Source organism: Felis catus, chromosome B1 (assembly GCF_018350175.1).
Source record: "Felis catus isolate Fca126 chromosome B1, F.catus_Fca126_mat1.0, whole genome shotgun sequence".
Lineage (NCBI taxonomy): Eukaryota > Metazoa > Chordata > Mammalia > Carnivora > Felidae > Felis > Felis catus.
This window is the reverse complement of record NC_058371.1, coordinates 101,505,506-101,527,539: the sequence shown is the minus strand read 5'-3', so window position 1 is coordinate 101,527,539 and position 22,034 is coordinate 101,505,506. Positions and strand designations below refer to the sequence as shown.

The following is a 22,034-nucleotide window of genomic DNA, read 5'->3' as shown; positions in this document are numbered from 1 at the left end:
ATAAATTCAGACGAGGAATAAATACGGCTCTAAACTTTCTTTGAGTTTGTATTTCATGAAAGCCTCACTTATAGAAGTAAGGTGATGGCTCAGGAAACTAGTATGTGTACTTTTTTTGTTTGTTTGAGACTGGAAAATTAGATTGTATCAATCTTTTCTCAAGAATGATTTGGTGCCATGGATTAGGTCTCCAGTGACAAATTTGCATGTCTCATGTGCCTTGGTCTCTGTGTGTCTGCATAATGAAGGCATCTTTGTTCATTCAAAATTCATTCATAAAAAATTCATTCATTCAAAAAGTACTTATTGAACATCAACTAGTCATACTTTGTCCTCTCTCTTTTCTGTGTGTGAAAAAATAGAATCCAACTGTTTTTCATTGCACACAACTTGCAAATGTTTTAGCAGGGATTTCCTAGCATATATAGTACTTTTGTGAAAATGAAAAACAAAAACAAAAACAAAAACAGCTCCCTCTCTGTGCAAAAGAATTATTTTCAAAAGTCCCTGTTCCTCTGAGTGGAGGAAGCCCAATGCCCTAGCTGAGAGGAGTGCATTCTGGATTTCAGCCCCTAGCTGGGCACCATTTTGCAGTACACAAAAGTCATACCTATATGTAGAAGCTAGTCTTAGGTAAAGCCTTACTGGGTTTTGCCCAATTTTTGATGATTTGGACCAAGTGTAAGGAGAGTTCCTTCAATCTATGTTAGACAAAGAATCTCTATACCAAAGACTCTGGTCTCACTTGTTCATCCGCCAAATGAGGAAGTTAGACTAGATTCCTTTTTCTTCCCCTAAAAAATATGCATTTTGGTTATATAGTTGGGGGGACAAGAGCATGGGCTTCAGAGTCAGACTACTTGAGTTTGAATTCTGGCTCTATGATTTAAGAGCAATTTGATCTTCGAGAATCTCTTTGACTCTCAGTTTCATTTGTAAAATGGAGGTATAGTGCCTAGTACCTAGTTCATAGAGTTATTCTGAAAATTAAATGTGATATAGCATGCGAACACTTGGTACAATATCTGGAGTAAGTATTCAATAATCATTAGCCATTACGATGATGATGATGATGATGATGATGATGATGGTGATGATGATGTCGACGATGACAGTGTGATTCCACATCTCAAGAAAACGAAGGGCAGCCAATCCCATCTTTTGCCTAACAGAGTTCTAGCATCAGTAATCTCACTAACACTTGTTTATCCACATTTTCCACTCAGGCAATTATAACACTTTCTGGGTCACTAAGGTAAATAAGGACTTTCATTTTGTAAGCCTTGATAAGGCTACTGCCCTCTATCATCTAATACTACTGTAATATCCCTATAGACACTTGCTATCTTTCTAGGAGAGAGTCAAGTAGCAGGCAGTTTTGCCTGAATCAAATAATTTGTGTTTGATTCCCAAAAGCAGCCTCTAGAGATTCTTAAGAATAATCCATCAAGCAGAGGAATTCCTGAAACACCAAAGAAGGACAGTGTATCAGCCATTACTGTATAACCAACAGCCCTAAAACATAGTGGCTAAAAGCAACCACCATTTATTATTTCTCATGAGTCTGTGGGATGACTTAATAGATCTGCTGATCTGGGATAGACTTAACTCATCTTGGCTGGGCTCACTCAAGTGTCTGTAGTCAATAGCATATTGAGCTTGGCCTGGACACTAAGTTCTCCTTACATGGCTCCCGTATCCCTCCAGCCTAGGCATATTTTGATTATGGTGGCAGGGGTCCAAAAGAGAAAGGAAATAAGTCTTTTTTTTTAAGTCTCTGCTTCTGTCAAGTTTACTACTATCTCATTAGCCAAAGCAAGTCACATGGCCAAGTTCAGAATCAGCATGGAAGGGATACCACCAAAGCATATGGATAGAGGGGGGCATGAAAACTGGGGCCACAAGTACAATCTACCACACACAGTAAATACTAGTTTTAAAGATTTCTAGCTTATACATTTATCTAGTAGTCAGCTTCGTTTTAATATTCAGTCACACACACACACACACACACACACACACACACACACACACACATTCATATACTTTTTCTTGCTTTATTCACAAGAAATGTCTTGAAAAGCAGTACAAAATCCAGAAAAAGAAAATCCAGACAAAGAACAGAAAGCTTTAACATTTGAATGTTAAAGATTGAGCAAAATCTTAAGTTCTCTTCATGAACTTCCTCTAATTTGTTCTTTTAGAAATCAGTTAGCAAAATCCTTCTAAGGCAAATAAAAAATAAAAAGGTAGGGTGAATTTATCCCTGCTAGGGTAAAACTGAAACATTGGATTATGCAGTATAGAAGACTGTCTTAGGCTAGACTAGCCTTGAAAAGGGGAGCTTAGCTCGACTAGACTAGCCGGTGGAAAGAGGAAGCCTAATCTAGCTTCTCTTTTTCATAACAATTAGGTGTTTTAGCTCCATAGAAGCCACTCAGAAAGAGCAGACAAGCACCTATCAAATAGCTGGTTCCAACTGGCTGGCAAAATCCTAGTTACTATAACCTGCACGTCCTCCAAAGTATAGAAGCTGCCTGTTAGAATTCTCATTTGGATCTTTGCTTTAGGATGTGCAAAAATACTCTCAAAATTGGTACATATACCTCCTAATTTAGTTTATACCTCCAAATTCTGTCATAGCAACACAATGGCTCAGACCCTTAAATAAACCTCCACATATTTAAAGACACCATGTGGTCTGCTGTCCTCTAACTTATTAACCAAACCAGTTTAATATTCCCTCATAGGACCTAGTTTCCAACAATATCATCATTTTGTTCCCTGTTTTTCTCTAGACCTTGTAAGTCTTTGCCACATCTTCTCTTAAATGTGGTGACTGGGCTGCCCAGGGTATGATAAATGGGGACAGTTCCTAGGCCCTACACCTTGTGTGTCCCCACCCCACCCCAACTGCACCGCATGCACATTATAATGACAGGTGGCTAGGAAATGACTCAGGAGGTGGAGTGTGGAGGAACAAGAGGAGATTTCCAGCACAAGTGTAGAAAAACACTTGAAGGTTTCATATATAAGTGTACTCCATCAATAAACTCATCCTTCCTCATCACAGCAGATAGTAGCAGAGTCCTTCCTTTTTACCATGGACTCTTTAGGATGCAGATAACTAATTAAGATTCCTATCTCCTTCCAAGTTCATCTTTATTTTTTTTAATCTTTATTTTTGAGAGAGACAGAGACAGACAGAGTGCGAGTGGGGGAGGAAGAGAGAGAGAGAGGGAGACACAGAATCCCAAGCAGGCTCCAGGCTCTGAGCTATAAGCACAGAGCCCGAAAGGGGAGCTCAAACTCCCCAACCGTGACATCATGACCTGAGCCAAAGTTGGACGCTTAACCAATTGAGCCACCCAGGTGCCCCCCGAGTTTATCTTTAATATTTACTGTAATAAAAGGTCATCTAAACTAAAAACCAGCCCCAAATGATGTGATTTACCCTCACCTGTCTGCACCCACAATTGTTAGTAACCACCATTGTGGGTTATCACTGATAAGTGACCCCAGGTACCCAAAATCTATAACTCTAAAAATGGTAAACAAAAAAAACACCACCCCAAACTCTAGCTTTTATAAGTCATTCTTCTAACCATGCAGCCTGATAAGTGTTTCTCTTCTGATCAGTCTTCTTATGCTCACTATATTCATTTTGAACTACTACAATCCCTGGTCTTTTCCCCCTTGTGCCTTTCCTTGTTTTTTTCCTTAACGACTCAAATCCTACCATTTTCTCGCAAAAGTAGCAGAAATGGATTGGCTGAGTGCATAAAGAAGAGAGTTATCTCTACAAGACCTGCTTTACATACTTGCCTCTTCCTTGTGGAGCATTATGTGAGACAAGTCCTACAGGATCCATTCTGGGAACTGTGGCCTAACTTGTAAAGGCATATCCCCAGCACAGACCTCGAGCATCTTTCCCAAGGGAAGCAGCTGAATAGAACAAGCCTCTCTCATTCAGGTTTTCCACCTAGTCATTGAGTCCCAGCAGGCTAACTTCAGTGTCCACCACTCAGAGGCAAATGGGGAGATAACATAAAATACCCTTAAAGTTCTCTTTGTTAGTAATCTAGCACACAAGTAGGCATTTCTCCCACTGATTTTCCGAATCTAGAGTTTAGGATCATTCATTCAGTCAACAAATATTTGAATACATATTTGGTACCAGGCAAATAGACCAAGAATGCCAGCCCTCATGGAGATTATATTCAGATGGGTGGAAACAGATAATGAACAGAGATAATAGCACAAAATGTAAGGTATATCAGGCACAGATAATTGCTTAAGAGAGAAACAGTAGAGGAAGATAGGGAATGTGGGGGGCGGTAAGAGGTACTGTTTTTCATAGTGTACACAAAGAAAGTCTTAGGAATGAAAAAGTGAGGAAGTAAGCCATGTGAATATCTGCCAGAAGAACATCCCAGGCGGAAGGAATAGCCAGTGGAGATGTAAAGTAAGCAGTTAGATGTACAAATTTTGGAGTTTGAGAGAGAGTTCAGGCTTGGAAATATAAATTTGGAGTGATTAGCATGCATGTGGTGTTTAAGCTGAGGAGCTGGTTGAGATCACCAAAGGAGTTAGTGTAGATGAAGAAAAGAGGAGGTGTGAGAATTAAGCCTCAAAGTTTAAACTTTGGAATGATGAGGACCAATCAGCAAAGGAAACTGAAGAAGAATGCCCACTGATGAAGGAGAAAAACTCAGAGTGGAAGCCAAATGAAGAAAGAGGAAGTGATCTACCCAACAAAATGCTGATAGATGAAGTAAGCTGTAGGCTGCAAACTGACCTGGATATAGCTGTGGGAGAAGTCATTGGTGAACTTAAAAAGGACTATTTCAGTGAGTTGGTAAGGACAAAAACTGGGTTTAAGAGAGAATGGGAAGTGGGGCATCTGGATGACTTAGTCAGTTAAGCATCCGACTCTTGATATTGGCTCAGGTCATGATCTCACTGCCTTTAGATCGAGCCCCACGTTGGGCTCCACACTGACAGCACAGAACATGCTTGTGATTCTCTCTCTCCCTTTCTCTCTGCCCCTCCTCTGTGCACACACACTCTGTCAACATAAAAAAATAAACTTAAAAAAATAAAATTTCTTTTGAAAAAAAGAGAATGGGAGGCAAGAAAATAGAGTCAGTGGGAAGAGATCATTATTTCAAAGAGTTTTGCTGTAAAGGGGAGCAGGGAAATGAAATTGTAGGAAGAGAGGGGTGAGCGATCAAAACTATTTTTACGATGGTAATAATAGTAGTCTGTTTTTATGCTAATGGAAATTATCTACTAGAAATGAGAAAATTGATGATAATGGAGGTGGGGGAAAACTTGCTGCAGTGATGTCCTTGAGTGATTGAGTGAAGGTGGGATCTAGTGCCCAAGTGGAGGGCTTACCCTTAGGAACACAAACTGTTGTCCAGTGTAACAGGAGAGAAAGCTGAGTATATGGACACAGGTATAGCTGGGTAGGTAGACAGAGTGGTGAGAGTATGAAGAAGACCTCTTCTTCTTTTTTTCTTAATTTTTGAGTTTTTAAAAATTTATTTTGAGAGAGAGAGGGAGAGCACAAGCAGGGGAGGGGCAGAGAGAAGGAGAGACAGAATCCCAAGCAGGCTCCGCAGCATCAGTGCAGAGCCTGATGTGGGACTCAAACTCACAAACTACAAGATCATGACCTGAGCCAAGATCAAGAGTTGGACACTTAACCGACTGTGCCACTCAGGCATCCTGAAGAAGTTCTCTTCTGATTGTCTCTATTTCCTCAGAAAAAAAAATGGCAGCAAGGTCATTAGCTGAGAATGCAGATGGGGAAGGAGGAAATGGAAGAGAGGATAAGATATGAAATAATCATATGAGAGTGAGAGAGAGTGAATGACTGGGGGAATTTTGTGAGACTATCGGGTAGCTCTGTGGCCCATTTGCGGTTGATGGTTATGCATTTTTAGTGAGACCAGTTCGCATAGAGGCATGTTTCCCTCCAGCCAAGCTCAGCTGTGTGCATGTGAGCACATAATAGGTGTAGAGGTGGATTTAACCATGGTTGTACTTTTGCTACATGAAGACAGGGAGTGAGAAAGGGGATAATAATGATGATGGATAGGAGGCAAGTGATGACATGAAGATGGAGTAGGGGACAATCCAAAGTTAGTAGGGTCAATACGTTGCAGGTGGTGACATGGAGGATAGTTGGGGTCGGGGCACTAAAGAGAATCAGCTGGAAAGACAGGAGGTGGTGGTCAGAAGTGGGATGCTTGGAATTGAGGTTATAAAGGGATTAACGTGAATGACAAGGTCTAGTAGGATATGACCATGGAAGTGAGTGGCAGAGAAATTATCTTTGATGATCTTAGGCAAGATCTTTGAAAGACATGAGGTCAAGGAACTGACAGGCCAGAATATCAGAAGCATTATCTATGTGAACATTTAAATCACCAAGAATTGTCAGGAGCAATGTTGAAGGAGGTGACAGTTAGCTAAGAATTAAAATTTCAAGGAATGAGGGAAAGGGACCTGGGATATGTTTTTGAGGGGAGCAGGGGTGGATAACACACAGAAACAAGGAAACTAGTGGTATGGGCCTTATGGCATGCAATTCAATGCAGGTGTTTTGTTTTTAGGATGGAGGAAGCAAGAGTAATCTGGAATTAGCAATAAGGAGCAAGTCATTTGCCATCTTGTTTTCTTTCCTCTTCATCTCTTGCATCTCCCATAATATATCCTTCCAGTTAGGTATTTTAGAGGCATATTGCTTCTTGACTTTCTTTACTCAAATGTTTTTTCTTATTGTGGTCATTTAATGCCCTAGGGATCTAATGCTTGGCACTGACTGAACATTAGAATCACCTGATGAGATTTTTGAACATTCCAATGTGTACACACAGGCCGTTTGAGCTATACTGATTTAATTTTTCTGGGGTGGGGCCCAGGCATCTATAGTGTTTAAAGTTCTCTAGGTGATTCTAATGGACAGACAAGTTAAGAACCACAGCCCTAGGGAAAAATGTGAAAAGGTTTGAGTGTTTGTAAGCATATACATTTTTATAGAGAATGGTCCGTGGTTTTCATCATATCCTTGAAAATATTCCTGACTCAAGAAGATTAACACTAAGCCCCTTATTTTTCTAATGAGAAAACGTAAACTTCATTGATTTTTAAAAAATCTTTTACATTAAAGATGGAGATGGAACTTGAGAAAAGAGAGAAATCTGGGAAGAAACATACCAATCTATGTAAAATGATGGTGTCTGTTCCAAAACATCAGCAGGAATTTGGAACATCCATGAAGTGGAATCCATGAGGCTAGCCCACTACACTGTACATCCAAGATCATCTCTGCCCTTCCTTCCTGCCCTCTAAAAATGCGAAATGTACCTAGGTAACTGACGCTGGGGCTCTCTCACAGATGGTTTCTGCGTAGGAGTGTTGCACACGCCAGGCTCACTTAGCACCTGCGTTTTATGATGTGAAAACTGCACATCCATCATATGAGCATCACCTCAAATTGTATAATTTTTTCTCACAAAGTGGAAAAAAGAAGTTTCAGAATATGCATTCAACTTCTGGCCTGCTAAAGGAACAAGATGGGTCAAGAATGAGGTCACAATGTTGGGGAGCTCTGGAGGCAGAAGCCCTCTCTGAGGCTGTGATGTACTTTGCTTGCTGTGTCCACACTCTTATTGTCCCTTCACTGCTGCAGCAGGGCCAGCCATCAGTGCACTCAATTTTGTGAATTTACTCACATATTAATATGCTTGCCAATATTAACTTGATGGTTCTGGTTCCTTCACCACAGGCCTTAAATCTTTGACAAGGAAGACAGGAATGTCTTGGAATCCTGTACTTTAATTATAATCATAATCTTTTCTTAGCCATCATTTATCTATTCATTTGGGATTCTGAGATGCCCAAACCAAGATATGACATTTCTAAGCAGTTTGCAAAAGGATGATAGGGAACTATTTATACCTTGTTAGAAAAGAAAGATGCTGGTGAAAGTAGTGGCCAGAAGAAATTCCTAAATATATGTTCCCTGGCCATGAAATTGCCCATCTCTAGCCTAGTGAGCATTAACGCCTGCTTGTCCCCACACATATTGGGGGGGAAAGATTGGCAGATAGAACATGTCCATGGATGCACTGGGTAAAAGTGCAAGTGGCTTCTCCTTCTTCCCTCTTTTCTCTCCCTTTCTTCCTACGATTGGCCCTTTTCTCTTTCTGCTTGTAGTCCTCTATACCAACCTCACATGCACAATTGACTCCTACCCCCACATGTCATCCACTGACTCATGCTCTCATAGTCACCCACACAGTTGCTCACTGTGTGCTCCTTTCATGTCCGTTTCTGTCCAGATGCCTTGGTTTTTTAGCTTTTGCCTGATTCTCATCAGGAGAATCATACAGGTCTGTAGGCCTTTGGAGTCCAAAGCAGCTAAACCAGCCACAGGTTGACCTGTAATTCTCCCCACTCCTCCAGTATTTAGATCAACTTTTGGAGGAGTCAGTGATAACACACATAAATCTAGAGAAATAAGCACAATGTCTCTAGAGTAAAGGCTGCAAATTAGCAACCCTTAGAGGACTCTGATCAGTGTTCTCTTTAGTCTACAAAGGATCTTAAAAATATTGTTAGGGCCATGTTATCTTTAGCAAAAATATTGAGTGGACATTTTAAGTTAGAAGATATTATAACTTTTATGTAACAGAGTCTACATTCCAGCCAGGCAATCATTGGTTACAGTTGATTCACTCCATGCCCCTTAGACAGGGTTTAAGTTTTCCAGTTTCCCCACCACCACCCCTCATCCATCCCAACCTCCTGCCTCATCACTCATTTATGGTACTTGTCCAGCTCATGGAGACATTTGTGCTGGGCATCTTCTCTACAAAAACCACAAATGGAATCCAACCCAGGAAAACAAGATCCCAAACCCAAAAAGATAAACCACCCTGATGGTTGTGAAAACTGAAAAAGAAGACCTACCCCTGGATCTTTGGGCATCTTCTTTGGGAACAAAAGAGCATCTGCTTTAGAAACAAACACTCCCGGGTCTAAGTCCAAGCTCAACTACTTGCTAATAGTTTAACTTTGGATGATTCACTTAGCTGCTACAAACTTAAGTTTTCTTTTTTATCAAATTGAGGTATTGGTTGAAACATTACTGTGAAATAATTTATGTGATAAAATACCTAACACATTAAATGCTAGCTGCTATTAGTATCTACTTACCCTCTCCATTCTGGCCCATACACATTCTTGAGTACTAATGAGTACACATGAACAGTACGTATGAACATGTCAGCAGGGGAAAAAGGGTGATGCCAATAATATTGGCCAGTGATGATGAAGCCAAACAAGAGTATTCCTGAGATTTCTGGGATGCCCACAGAGAGTTAGATGGGCAGAAGCTCTTATCATAGTACCTACAAGCAGGACCCTAAAATTCATCAAATGTTTTGTATCTCTGCTATGCTGATAGATCAGGAGAGAGAGGCCAGGGATCTGAACTACAACAATGATAGAAGAGAAAGAAAGAAAGGGACATATTTAAGAAAACTATAAGAATTAAAATTGATTGATATGTAAGGATTACATTGATTTTGTACTCTGTCAACTTTACCAGTTGTAATTACATTTCCCAGAATTTCCTTCTCTGTACAGTTCTGGGTCAAGGGTGGTCACACAAGGCATTTGGCCATGGTTTGGAAGGTGGAAGTGAAACAGCAGCAATCACATTGTCACTGATCTGCTGACTCACCTGAGCAGCACCTGGCCCATACCTTGTCTAGCTATTGTCCATATCTTCCTACCACCTCTCCAAGTACTGGGCTGGGCACACAAACAGCTGTCAGACTTATGGTAACAGCTTTTCCTGCTGGTCTTCAGGATTAGATGCAGTGAGAGAGACATGAGTTCCAATGTTTCCTTGTGAATTCTAGTTTATTCTTGGATTCTAGTTTTTCCTCACTCTTTTCCACGTATGTCCAGCTCTCCATCCTGACTGCCAGCCCTCCTGACCAAGAGTGACCCCAGGCCCACCATCAGATGGTTCACTGGGATTCACAGAGGCAGTTGCCACAAAGAGCCAACAACCTTCCATGGACTTCAACATCAGCCTTCATAGCTGCATTCCAGCAGCTCATTAGTGATTTTTCTCTGAGCCTTTCTTGTCTTTATTTCCTATAATTGCATGATATATAATTCCTACAATGAATTCCTTAGTCCTTAATTTCCACAGTGGTTCTGTTTCTTCAATGGAACCTTGACCAAAATGGGGAATAAGGGAAGAAAATGATGGAAGATTTCCAGGTCACTAGCTTGGAAGATAAACTAGATGAATGTATGTGAAGAATGTCCAGAAGACAGCTAATGACATACATCTAAAGCTCTTGGAAAGACTCCCCTAATGGCTCTCAAAAGAATGGAAGAAGCATTAGATTAATCTAGAGAACCCAGGTCTCTAGGGAAGCTCTCATTCCCAATTCAGGACTCACTTGCATCAAGGCTTCCATTTCTAAATCAGATTTATCCACTTCACTACTCTGGCTGTGCATACTCTAAATTTTCTTTTTTTACATTTATTTATTTTTTTTTTATTTTTTTTTCAACGTTTATTTATTTTTGGGACAGAGAGAGACAGAGCATGAATGGGGGAGGGGCAGAGAGAGAGAGGGAGACACAGAATCGGAAACAGGCTCCAGGCTCTGAGCCATCAGCCCAGAGCCCGACACGGGGCTCGAACTCACAGACTGCGAGATCGTGACCTGGCTGAAGACGGACGCTCAACCGACTGCACCACCCAGGCGCCCCTACATTTATTTATTTTTGAGAGACACAGAGAGAGAGAGAAAGAGAGAGAGAGAGAGGGGACACAAGTTACGGGCTGGGAGGGCAGAGAATGAGACACAGAATCCAAAGCAGGCTCCAGGCTTTGAGCTGTCAGCACAGAGCCCAATGCAGGGCTGGAACTCACAAACTGAGAGATCATGACCTGAGCCATAGTCAGATGCCCAACCAACTGAGCCACCCAGGCACCCCTGGTTGTGCATATTCTAGAGATGAATCTGTCTTTGGGCATATCAGATACTATCCTTAGAGAAGTAATGGCCATACTATTCATCATAGATCTATCAATATAATTTCTTTATAATCCACTTTTATTGGCTTGGTATTTTTATTTTTCTTTCTATATACCAAGCATACACAGCCCTAACAATTCTGATAGATTGAGAAGATTTGCATATCAGGATAACTTTGTGACCTTAAGGAGAATAAATTTGATTATGCATTTTGGGAGAAGAGGCTGCATTGGAAGGAAATTCTCACCATCCTGATATTGCTCTTCTTGAAAGTAGAGAAAATTATGAAGAAGAAATATACAGTTTATTTTCAGGATCCATTTTCAAGGCATATCATGATGGTCTCCGTAATTTTCTCCTACTGCTCATTAATTATGCTGTCTACCACGTTTATACTCTTCTATGGTGGGAAAGAGAGGGAGGTTTGAGATATGTGAAAGAAAGAACAACTCTGCACTTGGTCTAATCTCTAATTTAGAACTGGATTTGAGGCATAACTCACAATCACTGTGTGTTTAAAGGTATTTTTTTCTGACTGGATGGGAATGACCTTATAGTTTATGAGCATTTTCTAAATATGCAAGATAACATAACTTTGTTCCTAGAATATTAGAAAGTTGTTTAATCAGCTGGTTGTTATCTGAGAATCAAAATTGTTTTTTTATATCTAGGGGAAAGCTATAAAGTAGGTGGAGTAGTAGTTCACCTCCACTACTACAGTCTTGCCCAAGCCTACATCATCTCGGTCTGGAGCATTACAAGAGACTCCTATGTGCTATACCTGCTTCTACCCTCCCCTCACAACACTCAGCAGCCAGGGGGATTCTTTTAAATATGTCAGATGATGTCATTCCTATGTTCAAACTCCCCAGTGGTTGGGTTTTCCCTTAGGATAAGTGGTACATCTTTGCAATGGCGCAAAAGACCCCACATGATCTGCTGCCCCTTAGATCTCTGACTCTCACTCTGCTCCAAATACACTGGCCTCCTGGCTATCTCTTCAGTATGCAGGAATACAGCCTCCCAAGGGCCTTTGCATTAGGTGTTCCCTTTGTTTGGAACATTTGGCCAACTTCCTCACTTCTTCAAGATTTTGTAGAAATCTTACCTTCTCCATGAAGTTACCCTGACAGCTTTATTACATAGCAAACTGCCATCTGCCACCTCACTTCTGACCCTCCTTATTTTTCTGTTGTAATGATCACTTTCTAATATCCTATATAATTTACTAATATTATATGTTTATTATTTATTCTCTGTATTCTCCCACTAGAATGTAAGCTCCATCCAATGGGCAGGTCTTTGGCTTTTTGTGCCTTGATACAAACAAAATACCAAGAACTGTGGCACATAGTAGGGGCCCAAAAAGTAGTTGGAGAGTTGAGTTGAATGCTTACACTAGATAGATACTATTATATATATTCATAATCAGAAACAAATATGCAGAAAAATATGAAAAAACTTGGTTGTAAGAAGGTGTTGGTCACATATGACATGATATAAATCAGAGTTAATGTGCTTACAGCTTTTGGGTCCAGATGTGATGCATGTTATTCAATTCCACGCCAATATCACAGCCACCTGTTGTCCTAACAATCATAGAAACAGCTATCTCAAAATATGAGAAGAGGCAAACAAAGCATGTTTTATAAGGAATACTCAAATACTCACATGTGAAATCACTTACCCCTTGTGTAACATTTAAGGACATGGAATTTCCAATAATTGAGATATTTTAGACTTTAATATCTATTGCATGCTTTCTGTGCCTTAACTCCTATTATCCTTCCACAAGCCATCAGGTAGATATTATCATTTTGCAAATGAGGAAACTGAGATACAGAAATGCTATGTGACATCCTCAAGTGTCATACAGATAGTAAATGAATTCATCAGTACCAGGCTACCTTCTGAGACTGGTTTCTGTGGTGAGCATACATATGAACAAAAAATTGCAAGGAATTTTTTTTTTGTTTTCTTTTTTCAAAAAAATTTTAATGTTTATTTATTTTTGAGAGAGAGAGTGGGGGGGGGGCGGGGGCAGAGAGAAGGAGGGAGACACAGAATCCAAAGCAGGCTCCAGGCTCCAAGCTGTCAGCACAGAGCCCAACACGGGGCTCAAACTCAAGATCTGTGAGATCATGACCTGAGCCAAAGTTGGTCACTTAACCGACTGAGCCACCCAGGAGCCCCAGGAATTTTTGTTTTCTTATTTGCAGTTGCGACATGGACACTCTCACTCTGTCTCCCCCACTCTTTCCCTCTAAAAGAGGATTCTTTGCTTTCAGGAATGGTTCCTGAGCTCTGCTTTGTTGTAGGAATACAAATACTGAGAGGATAGGAAAGCTGAAAAGACAAAGGTTAATAGAGATTCCCCATAATAAAATTCTGATCAATGAAGAGAGTGACAAAAGACTACTCAGCTTGAGTTTATGGTACACCGTTTTGAAAAGATCTTGAAGACAAATTTTGGAACTAATTTGGTATCAAGGCAATATAGAGGATAAGATGGGGAAATGAGATTTTAAAGAAATTTAGCTAAGTATTCTGAAAGTAGTCCCACCCCCCCTCCAGCACAGTCAGGAGAAACTGTTGTAAAGGATTAAATAGTGTGTATCTACTTTTCAGTTGCCAGACAGCTGTTTCTTTGAATAAAAGTCTACATGGGATTGGATCACAAATTAGCTTGTTTGTATGGATTATGTTTTGAAAAGAAAGAAAATGGATAATTAGCTCTATCATCACCGAAGTTTGAAATCATAAAATACTCTGATGCCTCCTTTAGCTATCTGTTGTTACACAGTAAATCATCCCAAAATTTAGCAGCTAAAAACAATAATAAGCACTTACTATGTCTCACAGGTTCATCCCCATGTGGATCTCCCTGTAGGACTTTTGAGTGACCTCACAACATGGTGGCTGGCCTCCCATAGAGTGGGCAAACCAAAAGAGCAGGTGGAAGCTGCATTGTCTTTTATGACCTAGGCTTGGAAGTCATATGCCATCACTTGTACCATGTCCTACTGGTCACACAGGTCAGCTCTAATATGAGAGGGACTCACCAAAGCATGAGTACCAGGAGGCAAGGAACACTGGGGAGGGAGCTCATGTTGAAGACTGGTAACCATACCTCCCTTTTTTTCTTTCTCGCTAAATTCAAATAGTCCCTGAATACTAACTGTTCTTCCTCCCTGCCTTTTCCCATTTCCACTATCTCCACTCTTCAACTCCTACACCTTATCTTGATTGTGCCCTGACTAATGCGATGGCCTCCTAATTGGTTTTCTTACCTCCAGTCCATTCCATATTTCTTTTTACCATATCTATCATTTTTCTTTAACAGAGCTTGTTCTGTAATTATAGGTAGTTTTATACATGTTTATCCATTTATTTCCCAACTAGGTGTATACCAACAGGCTTTGAAAGTAGTTACTGTTGCATACATTGGCATGTCTCCACAGCTCTTAAACTGTGCCTCAGAGAGGTAGGATAAGGGGGAAAGCAGTGGAGCCTACTGGTTAAGCACAGAGTCAAACAGATGCTGAAGTTAAATCCCAGCTCTGCCACTTCCAAGCTATGTGATCTCAGGCACGTTATTCAACCTCTCTGAGCCTCTGTTTTCTCACTTCTAAAAAGCAAGTTAATCATAATTATTAATTAATAACTATAATAATTGATACACATATTAATTATTAATAGTATAATATAGTAACTATTATAATAGTTAATAATACCTGCCTTTCAGATCGTGAGGATTAGATAAATGATGTGTGCAAAGGGCTTAGCATTATGTCTTGCACATACTAAATGCTTAATAAATTGTAGCCATTAATATGTCACATAGTTGCCATTTAGTGGTTTTTTAATAAATTAATATTGGGGAAGGAAGTATTTGGACAGAAGGCTCTGACTCTGGCAATTCTCCTTCTTCCACTTTCAGGGCCTTTCTGTGGAGTTCTGGACTGTCAGCCTGCGGTAGAACTCTCTGCAGTGGTGGAACTAGTCTATATCTGCACTGTTCAGTGGGGTGTCTATTGAGCACTTGACATGTGGCTAATGTGAGGAAGTGTGTTTTCAGTTGTATTTAAATTTAAATAGCCACATGTGGATAAGCAGCAACCACAGTGTGCAGGACAGTTCAATAATCTGTATTTCTCTAGCTCTCTAGCCTACCTAGTTCTATAGGAACACTTGAAACCAGGATTATCATGATCCAAAACCTTTTTGTCAACCATTCTGTCATACTGCCTCATTCTTTTCATAGTGTGTTCCTCACACTGCTTGCTTGGTTTTGAGTGTCCATCTGTAATCTTATTTTGATTGTACAATTACATGTGTTTATTGGAAGAAATTTTTAAAATTTAGAGAAGCTAGGGTCGCCTGGGTGACTCAGTTCATTGAGCATCTGATTTTGGTTCAGGTCATGATCTCATGGTTCGTGGGTTCAAGCCCCTCCCTCATCAGGCTCTGTGCAGACATCTCAGAGCCTGGAGCCTGCTTCAGATTCTGTGTCTCCTTGTCTCTCTGCCCCTCCTCTGCTCGTGCTCTGTCTCTCTCTGTCTCTTAAAAATAAATAAACGTTAAAAAATTTAATATAAAGAAGCTAAATAAATAAATAAATAACTAAATAACTAAATAACTAAATAAACAGGTATTAGTTATAGCCCTGTTGACCCATTGCTAAGAGTAATCACAGAACATAATTTACTACCCAGCGTGTCTCCCCTAGGGAGAGAGGGATAGCTCAGTGTGAATTTCTTTACAGGGTCAGTTCTTGCTATCTTCTCACACACACACACACACAATGGAATGTCAGAGTCTGAAAGAATGTACTGATTGCAAATGATTTTAGGCTGGTTTCCTCAGCTGTCAGAGGAGAGAATTAGAGGCCCACATGTTTAAATAAATTTCAGTGATAGTTCTCAAGAAGGTAAAATCACTCCTCACAGAGAAAAGGCAGCAAAGCATTCAGAAACTCCTCCATGCACATACAGGCTATGTTTCATTTTATGATATTCCTAAATCCTTTTGTTCATAAATTCAGTGACTATCTATAGGCAGCCACTACTGCCATCTGTTGGTAGTGGCCAGAACTGATGCATTTCAGCATAGGTGCATAAAATGGTTCTTATCTAAGTCTGTAAGTTGAATCTTGTCATCACAGGAACCTCTGTATTCATGGAAAAAAAAAAAACAAAAACCCAGAATGTGGAATCAGATAGACTTGGGTTCATATCATTGCTGTGCCTCATGTGAGAAGTGTGACCACTGTCATTTTGGGTTTTCCATTTGTTAGATGGGGATAATACCTAGTTTATAGGAATGTTGTAAGAATTATGTAATGAATGAATATTAGTTTGGGTAGATGCTAGTCAAAATTTCAGTGGCTGAACACAGTCTGTTGTTAACTTCAGAGTGTCTTGCTCATAACACAGTTCAAAATGGGTGCTCTGAATCATCGGGCAGCTCTCCTGAATCACAGGACCAAGCGTCTTTCATCTTATGACTCCACCATCTTCAACTCTGGCCTCCAAGGTCATCCTGGAGCCCAACATCCACCAGCAGAGTAAGAGGAGAGGGCATGGAGGTATGTGAGGAGGTTTTTATGGGCCAGACCTGGAGCTACATACATTACTTCAACCCTCTCCCACCCTCCCCCACCCCCCGTTCATCAGAACTGTCTCACAATTGCATCTCACTGCTGGGAAGACTGAGAAACATGGCCCAGCAGTCTCTGTCACAGTCGCAATTTTAAGTAATGAAAACATAAGCCTCACTCTAATGCAGTTGTGAATTTTTCTTTATGTATTATGTAACACTATTTATATTTTTCTCAGTTATTAGTATAACACAGGTACAAAACTAAAAGGCAAGGTAGTGTGATGAAATGAGCAGTGGTCTTGGAGATGTGGCTTCTAAATCTGTGTGATCTTGGACATGTCACTCAGCCAATCTGAACTCCAGTCTTTATTTGGAGACTGACAGTGGTAGAGCCAACCGTGTATCTGTGTAGTCTGTTCCCACCCTATATCCCTAGCTCTAAAGGTTTACAGCTTTTTGCATGGAAATAGTACAAAGCAAAACAAAACACGCTGGGACTCTCAGAGTAGATAAGTGATAGAATACAATTCTTGGATGGGCTTAGATGGGAAGGTTTCTAGAAGAGAATCAGCTTTAAGCCCATTCTTGGAAGAGGGGATAGTCCTGAAGAGAGGGAATGAGGCATGGAATGCCATGCAAGGAGTGCATAAAGAAGATCATAAACAAGAATTTAGGGGAGGGGGGCATGGCAAGGAGAATAGCCAAGCTGAAAAGGAATGAGTAACAGTGGGGTTGGGGGCAAATTTAAGAAGTAGTTTGAAGGGTGCCCGGGTGGCTCAGTCGGTTAAGCATCCAACTCTTAGTTTTGACTCAGATAATGATCTTATGGTTCATGAGATTGAGCTCCATGCCCGTCTCTGCACTGACAGCGCAAAATCTGCTTGGGATCCTTTCTGACCACCCCCTGCTTGTCACACTCTCTTTTGGAAAAATTAAATAAGCATTTAAAAAAAATAAGAAGTAGTTTGATATATAGAAGGAAAGAAAACATTAATGATAAGCTGCTAGGCTTAGGAGGTCATATTTAATCTAAAAAGATCCCAGAAGAAAGCCAATTATGGTTTTTATATGGGCAAGTGACATAATGATAATTTGTTAGTCATTATGAAAAGAAATGTGATTAGATCATAGCATTTGACATGACAGTACCTTCTATTAAACTGCGGAATGTCTAAAGGCTAAATGCTCCATAAATATTCTTCCGAATATGTTGGTTATCTGAATTCTATACCCATTTCAAGGAAAAAAGGGTTTTACGTGGTAATGGAGAAGAGATGAGGATGTGGGAAAAATCAAATAGTTTACATTGAAAGACAGCCCTCATTTCTCTGCTTTATTTTGTTTTATTTTTGTTTAAATCAAGGATAAAAATGTAGGTAAGACATGAGTCAGAGCAAACTCAGAAAGTACCTAGAAGCCTTCAGCATTTGAAGCCTGCTGGCTAGTTTCATGTGGGTGAAGTTTGGTTTTCAGAAAGACAAACTGAAAATAGAACCTGTTTGTTTAGATTTTGTCATTTTCTAGGGGACACACAAGAATGTTCAATGAACGATGAGGGGGAAGAATTTCTTCCTGGGAACTGCCCCAGAGAGCCTTGTTTGGAGAGAATACAGCCCTACAACAGCCCCTGAGTACACTGCAGTTCCCCTCTGGATCAAGTCTGAGGAGACACAGTCTTGGCCAAGGCAAGCGTGAGCAGGAGTTCAATCCAGTCCTCCACACAGGTTTCCAGTAAAGGCCTCTGTCACACTCTCAGAAAACATGAGAGGATTGAAACGTTCCCCAGGAAAGCTGTTAACATCCTTGACTCTTCTTCAGCTCTAATAAGCTCTTGGGAAGCACTATTTTTGTTTTTATTTTTAAGAAAAAGGTTACCTTTTCGATGAGTAACTATGTGTTATTTATTACACACCAACTTTTTTTTCACAAATGAAATATTCTACTATTAATAACCACATGACTGTGGCAAGACACAAGTCTTCTCTGGGCTTCAGGCTTTGGTTTTCTTCTGTATAAAATATAGAGACTAGATTATATAATCTCTGAGGCCTCTTCCTGATCTGAAATGATAAGTTCTAATTCAAACAACTTCCTCTTTCTGGTGAAGTAACATGAAGCCTGAGGTTACTTTATCACATTGTTCTAAATCTCTAGTGCTCTTAAAACGTGTAGGAAAAAGACGAACAGCCCACTGAGCGTGTACTGCGGGAAGAATCCTGTATTCAGCGCAACAGTATGTTGGTTGGGAGCACTGAGCTCAGAGCTACTTCTCTCCCACCCCCACGACCAGGGGGAGTTCACATCTTTAGACTTCTTAGAAACACCAGTGTTTTTATTGTGGCTGTTCAATAGATTCTCTGGCTGCACTTTCCAGTTTGGCAATAGTTTATTTGCCATCTATTCTTATTCTTTATTCCACTTCCATGTTTTTGGGTTCTACTTCTTTCTCAAGAGATAATTCCCTCTAAATAAAGATCATATCCTAAATAAAGCAATTTTATATACAGTGTCCAGGACAGAATATGAGATGATAATATGACAGGTCATGATGATGAGAGCCAGAAAAATGCAGGATTTCAGAGCCAGACTTCTATGGTAGCCATTAGCCATGTGTGGCTTTTTAAATTAAAATTAGCTAGAATTAAAAATTAATTTCCTCTGCCATCCTAGCCCCATTTAAAGTGCTCAACAGGCACATGTGGCTAGTGACTACCATTTTGGACAGTACAGATATATCACTTTTTCATCACTGCATAAAATGTTTAATTGGATAGTGCTGCCTTAGACTAGTCACAGAATCATATTCTTAAGGGATGTCAGGGAACTTGGAAACCACCTAAGACATTCTTCTATCCAGGATGGTTCAGATCTTTCCAGTACCAGAGAATTTATCACCTTACAAAGCAGTCTACTTCATTTTTTGAAAACTTTATAGTAGACAGTTCTTCCTTAAGCTGGGTCAAAATCCATATCCCTTTAACTTCTGCTCTCTCCCAAACACAGGATAAATGAATGATTCTTCCACCTGGAACTTTATGGGAGCATAGGTACCTCTATTGTATCTATTTAGACTTCTCTTTCCCAGTTAGACTATGCCACAGGTGAGGCAGCTGAAGCTTGGAGCAGTCCTGCCTCATGATCCATGGTGAAGCTAGGACTGAATGCAGGTTTCCAGTTGGTGTGTTCCAGTCCAATCTTACTGCTTCCAAGTCTAGCAACTATGTCATTAAAGAATCTATGTATATGAGTTTATGGAGTTGAAGTTCTTGGTCTTTTTCTTTCCATTTTGTTGTCGTTGTTCCATTTTTTTATTTTCTTTTTTCACTGCATGCTTCCTAAGAGATTCGAGGTTATTTCTTCCCCAATAGAACAAAGAGTACATGAACTCTGTGTGAATATTTCAGAACATAAATCAATGGCCGCCCCCCAAAATAACCTCAGCTGTCAAGCACAGAAATCACACCAAATGGCTTGCTTTCATTTGCTAGTTTCAAACAGTATGAGGATAGAAGAGGAAGCTAGAAGCACTAAAGATAAATGACCTACTTCCAAATGGTGTCTAGAAGAGAGAATGCCCTTGATGACTATTCAGTAAGAAAAGACATCTACCTCTCCAAGGGCTCTGTGTAGACTTTGCCAGTGAGCTATTGTAAATGCCAGTTACAGCTTCAGATCTTTTCAACAAGCACTCAAGGAGGTGTGGGGTCTGTGCTAGGGCACCAAAAATAACTGAAACACTGCCCTCCACTCACTGGCAGGGAGGCTGGGTGGAGTCAATAAACAGTCAATTACCACTCTAGACAACTCCATCGAGCACGTCCATAGGTGTGTTTCAAAGAAACCAGCAGATCAGTCTTGAAGCCCAAATGGTCACAGCAGTTGCTATCACAGCAGAAAAACTTTTGAGAGTCAGTAAATAGTGGGACCCACAGACCAAGCTTCCTAGGAAAGAAGACTCTGCCCAAACCAGTCTGGGCCCAACAGAAGATCTGACACTACTGTATAAACAGCTGTCTTCTCTAACAACAAAAAAACTGCTCCCTGATTCGCTTCATTAAATTTGGCAAATGATCAGAAAGAATAATGTCACTAGCCTCCACCACCAGCCATGCCCCTTAACATTCAGATCCATAGTTAACTATAGATATAGATGATATAGATATAGATAGATATAGATATAGATATAGAGATAGAGATAGATAGATAGATAGATAGATATAGATAGATAAATATATGAATATATATGAATATATGTGTGTGTATATACATACATACATATGTATACAAACAACACATATAGATAGGATAGATAGAAGTTTATGTAGAATTATTTCATGTATGTATGTATACATATAGCTATATGTGTGTGATTATATGTTATATTTTTTACATTTGAATGTTCTTATATTTGTATATAGAGGTATATTTATAGCATGCATTATTTCTGGTTGTGTACACTTATAAATACATATAATATTTTTAGAAAGCACAATTATGTATCTCACACACATATACTAAAGATGTTTCTGGAAGAATACACAAGAAATTTTTCATGGTGGTAACGTTGGGAAAGCAGGGATAAAGATCTTGGGCTGCAGTAAGGAAGGATGCATTGTATTTTATTATATAGCCTTTATGTATTTTAATTTTTTCTGTCTATTAATTACTTTCAGAAAAACAAAAACATTTTTATTAATATTTGGCTATACTAAGGACACCATCATCTATCTTCACTCTGTTTTCCAACATGAACTCCAAAGTGCAAATAGAGTTAAAAGACCTTGTCCCAGGCTGGGGTCCTCCAGGTACTCTGTCTTGGATGACTTAAGTTGCTATGGTTTTTCCCACATGTGCTGACCTGACATAACTAGGCCCAAATTAAGATTATATGAGATGATATATGTGACATTGTGACAGTGCTTTGCAAATGGTAAGCTTCAACAGGCACGTCCGTAACACTGGCTTGTGGAAGAGTGCCCAGAACAACCCACCTTGACTGACATTATCTGGGTCCTGGTATGTGTGTGCGGCAGGCAGGGATGGTTTATGATGTAATGACAGGGAAGGGAGGGGGGCAGGAAGAAAAGAAATGAGAAGGAGGAGTAACAGAGGCTAAGATAGGAGAGGGTAGATGGGAGGCCTTCAGGAGTCCTGATGTAATCCAGGTGTCCTTGCAGAAGGGTGTTGTACTCTGTCATAAGGCCTGAGCAGCCCTAATTTGCCACTATTCCCAGCTGATACATGAATATCTTCGTTGGGACAATGATGTATCATTCTTTTTTTTTTTTAATTTTTTTTTTAATGTTTATTTATTTTTGAGACAGAGAGAGACAGAGCATGAACAGGGGAGGG

The 22,034-nt window shown here is 40.1% G+C and overlaps 1 protein-coding gene and 1 long non-coding RNA gene across 4 annotated transcripts in view; one reads left to right on the top strand and one right to left on the bottom strand.

Annotated features, from left to right (window-relative positions):
• The window catches only part of IL21 (interleukin 21), a 37,598-nt gene extending 23,577 nt beyond the window's left edge, over nt 1-14,021 (bottom strand). Inside the window, exons 1-2 of one of the 2 annotated variants that reach the window (XR_002156078.3) lie at nt 13,932-14,021; nt 12,605-12,670 (exon numbers count right to left, since the gene is read on the bottom strand). The gene's annotated coding sequence lies outside the window, so the exon portion shown is untranslated. The remainder of the gene's footprint in view (nt 1-12,604; nt 12,671-13,931) is intronic. The other variant, XR_002156079.3, reaches the window with a different exon arrangement.
• Nucleotides 13,291-22,034, top strand: part of LOC123384958 — a 43,567-nt gene continuing 34,823 nt past the window's right edge. Inside the window, exons 1-3 of one of the 2 annotated variants that reach the window (XR_006596804.1) lie at nt 13,291-14,201; nt 15,022-15,139; nt 16,517-16,668. This is a non-coding gene — a long non-coding RNA (uncharacterized LOC123384958). The remainder of the gene's footprint in view (nt 14,202-15,021; nt 15,140-16,516; nt 16,669-22,034) is intronic. The other variant, XR_006596803.1, reaches the window with a different exon arrangement.